This window comes from Grammomys surdaster, unplaced genomic scaffold (assembly GCF_004785775.1).
Source record: "Grammomys surdaster isolate TR1022 unplaced genomic scaffold, NIH_TR_1.0 67, whole genome shotgun sequence".
Taxonomy (NCBI): domain Eukaryota; kingdom Metazoa; phylum Chordata; class Mammalia; order Rodentia; family Muridae; genus Grammomys; species Grammomys surdaster.
In genome coordinates, this window is record NW_021604569.1 from 9,925,840 (window position 1) to 9,932,381 (window position 6,542).

A 6,542-nucleotide genomic window follows, 5' to 3' on the forward strand; every position below is an offset into this window, starting at 1 on the left:
ACCATTTACCATTGGCATAAAGAGTGGGGAAGACACCAAGCATGGTGGTAGGTGCCTTTAATCTTACCACCGGGAGGGGAAAGCCTGGTAGCTCTCTGAATTTAAAGCCAGCCTGGTCTACCTAATGAGTTTTAGGACAGACAGGGCTACCTAGTGAGGCCACAAAATAATTAATTAACAAATATATAATAAAAGAACAGGGAAGATACTAGATGTTTTATAGTGTGTGAGTTAGCCTCATTAGAGTACTGCTAGATAGATCAGGTGAGCCTTGAACTCAAGGCAGACCTCCAAACTAGCTTTCCCAAATCTATGCCCATAGGCACACCACACATCACTTCCAACTGTCCCCTAGACTAAGCTCACTAGAGCTGTAAGTCAGCAATACTAACAACACAATTCTGAAGGTTGCAAAAAGGTACTTTAAAAAAAAGTCTGTATTTTAGAAGAATTTCTCTTATTTTGATCTTGATGAAAGAAATAATTCCTCAAAAAACCAAAAAAAAGAAGAAGAAAGAAAGAAAAAAAGAAAAGAAATAATTAGCCTTAAATTAATGGAGTAACTTACTTCTGCTGTGCAGCTAGATGCTTGCACTATGTCAATGTTTCTAATTGCAAGCTTTCCCAAGAGGGATTACAGTACAGCAGGGCAGCAACTGTACAGTGAAAAAAGAACCAGAGATTTGAAGTTTCTTTGAACAGAATTTGCAATAAATATGAGTGAACAGTCATAAAATAACTTCATCAATGCTTTTACAATTATATATAATATATTACATATACATACATATATTCTGTATATTGTACATGTACTTAACCATGCAACAACATAGGAAATCTACATTGTACTACTCATAGGCCAGTTCTAGAGGATCTGGTGCCCTCTTCTGGCCCTCTCAGCAACTGCATGCACATGGAGCGCATAAATATACACAAAACCTCACACACACACACACACACACACACACAAACTAATCTAGGTTCTGAGAATTTGTGCTGCACATGGTTGATCGTTCCAGTCTCCTTTTTGAGAGGGTCTTGACACCACCTAGCTCCTGGCTCCTCCTCAGCCTTCATCTGTCACAGACTATCTTTCCAAGTTCCTTTTTTTTTTTTTTTTTTTTTTTTTTTTTTTTTTTTAGAAAGAGTCTCATTATCTAGCCGAGTGTCAAACTCATGATTGATCTTCCCTGCCGAGTGCTGGGGTTGTTGGCCTGTGCCACCACACCCACCCTCAAGTTCTAAGTGCTAGAGGTTTCCACTGGTGTGGCAATTTTTATTTTTATTTATGTCTATGAGTATATGCCATATGGGGGGTGAGTGAGAAGAGGGAATCAGATCCCCTGGAGCTGGGGTTTCAGGCAGTTGTGAGCCATCCATGCTGGGAGCTGAACCCAGGTCTTCTGGAAGAGCAACAAATGCTCTTAACCACCGAACCATCTCCCCAGACGCTAGTGTAACATTCCTAGGCCACAAAACAGGCAAGCAAGGACCCTGAGGCTGGGACTGAAGCCTGGCTCACTCCGACTTTGTCCATAGTTTGCTTTGGTAAGTTTCCTCATTTCTGTCTTTTATTGGTTTTCCAAGACAGGGTTTTTCTGTGTGGCCCTAACTGTCCTAGAGCTCACTCTGCAGACCTCAGCCTCCTTAGTGCTGGGATTAAAGCACCACCATCCTCTTTCTCTTTTTAAGATTTATTTATCTATTTTATGTATATGAGTACACTGTTGGTCTCATCAGAAGAGGGCATAAGATCCCAGTATAAATGGTTGGGAGCCACCATGTTGTTGCTAGGAATTGAACTCAGGACCTCTGGAAGAACAGACAGTGCTCTTAACTACTAAGCCATCTCTCCAGCCCGTTTTCTCTTTTTAAAGTGGTTTCTTATTTCTCTAATATAGTAGAGAAATATGTACCCATGGCTTCAGTTTCCTGTGAATCATCTGTGGTTTAAAATAATAAGTGGAGAGCAGACTGGGCTGGCAGTTCCTTCTTCAGAAGGAAAGATTCCTCTGCCATGGAGTCCTATGATGTGATGGACACCGCGCCTGCTGTGATGGACACCGGATCTGATATAGTGAAAGCGGGTTTCACTGGTGATCAGATCCTCGAATAGTGCTTTCCAAACCATGTGGGCAGACCCAAATGTGTTTGTCATGGCAGGAGCCCTCGAAGGTGACCTATTTATTGAGGAGCACTCTTGTCAATCCACCACCCCATGGAACACGGTGTCATCAGACTAGAATGACATAGAGCACATCTGGCAATATGTCTATTCTAAGGATCAGCTGCAAACTTTCTCAGAGGAGCATCCCGTGTTCCTGACTGAGGCACCTTTAAACCCCTGGGAAAACCCAGGAGCGACCGACCTGCAGAAGTTTTCTTTGAGCTCTTCAACATGCTAGCTCTCTTCATCTCCATGCAAGCTTTATGCCACGGGCGGCACCGTGGGATTCTGGGGATGCTGTCACCCACACAGTCCCAATTTATCAAGGCTTTGCCATGCTTCACTTCATCATGTGCATCGATGTTGCTGGCAGGATGTCTCATGCTTCCTCTGCTTCTACCTACGGAAGGAGGGTTATGATTTCCACTCCTCTGAGTTGAGACTGTGAAGGCCATAAAAGAAAGAGCCTGCTACCTTTCCATAAACCCCAAGAAGGATGAAACACTAGAGACTGAGAAGGCTCAGTAAGTATGACCTGCCTGATGACAGCACCATTAAGATCAGCCCTTCCAGGTTCTGGGTCCCTGAGCTTCGATTGGTGAGGAGAGTGAAGGTACCCATGAGGTGCTGGTGTTTGCCGTCTAGAAGTCCTGGACTTCTGGTCATGGACTTACGACATACACTTTTTTCCAACACTGTACTCTCAGGGGGTTCTACCCTGTTCAAAGGTTTTGGTAACTGAGTAAAGAGAAGAAACTAGCTCCAAAAGATGTGACGATCAGGATATCTGCTCCCCAGGAGAGACTGTATTCCGTGCAGATTGGAGGCTCTATGCTCGTTTTCCTGAACACTTTTAAGAAGATGCGAGTCTCTAAGAAGGAATATGAAGAAGTTGGTGCCCGATCCATCCACAGGAAAACCTAATGCTGTGACATCGCCACCTCTTTCTGAAATTAACTCCACTTTTAGAACTCACTTTTTTGAGTTGGAGTGTTTGAAAAGAACTGCCTGTGTGTGTGAGTGAGTGTGTGGTTATGTATGAGTGTGTGCCACTAGCGAGTGCTGTGTGGCCCAGAAATCCTGGGTCCATAGAGGACATGGAACTACCAGTGGTGGTGATAGCCTGAGGCCTGGGGTTGACTACTACAGGCCCCTTACAGGAAGAGCTCTGGCAGAGGCCCACTCCTTTCTGGGCCAGACCTTTGTCTGGCTGTGTGGAACTATGGTTACTACATAGAGAGACCTTGCTGCTGCCAATTTAGGCTGGGCTGGCCCCAGCCCACCCCACCCAAGTGCCCTGAAGCTGGAGGCAGCTGCTGTCTCCCCTGCTCGTCATTCTGTGCTGTCCATGCCTCAGGATCAGACTGAGAACTAGGGCAGGGGTTAAGTTCTGTTTGGCTGTCAGTTTGGGCTTGGGAGGCTAAAAAAGCACTCTAGCAGTGGTTTGAGACCGAGCTAAGGAGAGAGCAGGGTACACTCATGTCCACCTGGGAACCAGGTTAGAATAAGGACCACACTGGGCATTTGAGGAGAACAGGAGATAGCCTCAGGGTTAATTTACAAGCCCTAGCCACATCCAGGGGCTCTGGGACAGTGTAAGGACTGTGAGTTCCAGGTCTTGCTGTTTGCTTCTCAGATATCCTGCTTTTGATACCATCACGGTTTTTTTGTTGTTGTTGTTGTTTTTTGTTTTGTTTTGTTTTGGTTTTGGTTTTTTGAGACAGGGTTTCTCTGTGTAGTCCTGGCTGTCCTGGAACTCACTCTGTAGACCAGGCTGGCCTTGAACTCAGAAATCCGCCTGCCTCTGCCTCCCAAGTGCTGGGATTAAAGGCATGCACCACTACTGCCTGGCCCTGTACCTACCTTATAAATTAATTTTTTTAATATTTTATTATTTTATGTGTATGAATGTTTTGCCTGCATGCATGTAAGTGCTGTGGTCAGAAGAGGGTGTTGGATACCTGGAACTGGAATTACAGATGGTTGCAAGCCACTATGTCGGTGCTGGGAATTGAACCCAAGGCCTCGGCAAGAACAAGTGCTCTTGACCACTGAGCCATCTCTTCTGTATCATGGCTATGTGCGTATAGGAAGGCACTGTGTAAGTTTTAGGTGCTTCTTGCACTTATAGGCCTTCGCCAGGGTCTTGGAGTGTGTCAGTCACGGGTAGGGGAGCTTTTGTTCATGTGCTGCTTAGCCTACCACTGGCTTTATTCTAATGCCCAGTCATACCTTTGGCTCTGCCACTTTCCTGTTCTTGTACAAACAGTTCCTGATCTTCATCCCTTCTATCTAAATCAGTCAGCAGCAGCAGGGCAGGTGGCAGCATTGTGACTCCCTATGCAGCTGTGCGTGGGGGCTTTTATTTTGAAACACATGCTACTTTATTATCCGTTACCTTCTCTTAGCCTTTGTGTCAGAATACTGGTTCCAAAGTAGGGGTGTCTTGTCTTTCCTCCCCCTTGGACATTTGGCAGTCTCTGGAGATATTCTTTGTTGCCACGCCTAGAGGCAGATGTTGCTGGCATCTCCAGAGCCTGGATGCTAATGAACACAGTGAATCATAGCACAGTCCCCAAACACCCGGACCAGGCTTGAGAAGCTCTGCCTTAAGAATCATGAAATTTTTGTTTCGTTTTGTTTTTTGACTCAAGGTTTCTCTGTGTAGCCCTGGCTGCTCTGGAACTCACTCTGTAGACCAGGCTGGCCTCGAGCTAGTTCCATCTGCATTGTACCACCATGCCCATCTATCCCCCAATACTCAAAAGAATTTTTAGATGTGTTATATATATAGGTCATATAATCTATGCGTTTGCTGTGAGACCTTAAAGGGAGTTTACAAAGCATTTATTATAAAAGGCTATAAGCCACTGGAATGACAAAATGGGATGCTGGGAACATAGCTCAGCGATGCTTGCCTGAGACGGGTTTCCATCCCTAACGTGGGGGCAGGTGTCAAAATAAAAGGATGTGGTTGGGGTAGATTTTGGATTTCCCACTTCTGCCATAGCCACACAACATATACGTAAATAGAAACTGTCCTTGGAAATATGTTCTACCCCTTGATGCCCTGGGGAAGCCCCGTCCAGGGTATCTCAATTGTTGGTCTCCTTCTAGCAGCATTTGGTGATGTTTGCACAGTGACTGGTTATTTCATGGTCTTCTCCCTTCCGTGTTCATGGTAAGTTTTTCAGGCATGTGAGAGGGTCTAAGGTTTCCATAGGCTCTGTTTATGACACCCTTCCACAGCACCAGCCCTGAACCTCACCACACCATCGTTCCTAACCTACGGGGCACAGCTGCACTCAGGACTTCCTTCCCTGCCACAAATATCCAAAGAAGAATGTCTCATAATTACAGGAAGGCGTGGCATTTGATGTGACCAAAATGTGGGAGAAGCCAGCTTGCATATAGTGCCATTTAGCACATTCCTGCTCAAGATGCATCAGGCAGCCTCCTTACAAGTGGCATTCAACAAATGGAATGGAAAATTCCAGAGTGCAAAATGAAAACGGAAGGAGCAGACAGGTGGAGGCGAGCTTTAGCATGGGGGTTCCATCACTGGTCCTGCTGTGTGCTTGTAGGCACAACCATATCGGCTCTGTGAAGTGCCGAATGTCCCTTTCTGGAAAAAAACACGAGGTATACCAAGTGTCTTGCAGGTGTCCCCACGCGAGCTATGCTCCCACTTTTTTTTTCCCGTGAATAAATCCGCAGATGGCCTCCATGACGTCAGAATGGGAACCTGACTGGGGAGGGGTCCTCTGGGGGATGACTGCCATAGGTCTGGGATCCTCTATCCATTTTAAGAGCACCTATGTACTGATTAAATTCTCTTTTTATCCCCCCAAACCCCCATAAGGCTCAGTAGAGGCACTACTGTCGCAGCTAAGTCCAAGGCAGGGCAGCCACCCACCCAGGCTCCCAAGGCAACATTGCGCAGGCGCAGCCCCTGCCCACTTTCTGCCTGGTCAGGCCCCCATCCTTTGCTCTGTAGCACAACCATTTTTAGAGCCAACTTAACTCCTCCACACCTGCAGGGCATGGCGGGGCAGGGCAGGCTCTGTGCAGTCAGCCAGCCCCTCACCCCCCTCTTCAGGACCCCAGCCCCCCCAGCTCAACCCCCTTCCTGCTGTGGGCCCCAAACCTTGGCTTTCAACAACCACATCTGCTTGGTGGAGAAATGGGTGGGTCCCAGAAACAGCTTCTGGCACCCCCAGAGCCCGAGGCTCCTCAGCCTTGTAGAATTAGACTTTTGACAGGGGTAAATAGGTAGGACTCCAGGGTCAGTCACCCAGGGTTTAGTTAGTACCCACAGCAATAAAAACAGTCCCAGGGCAGCACGCAAGGGAACTGGCCCTTGTTCACCCCCCTT

General features: G+C 46.7%; 1 pseudogene; it reads left to right on the plus strand.

The window, feature by feature from the left end:
* Positions 1-2,017: 2,017 nt before the first annotated feature.
* LOC114628782 lies at positions 2,018-3,091 on the plus strand (annotated as a pseudogene).
* Positions 3,092-6,542: the final 3,451 nt, after the last annotated feature.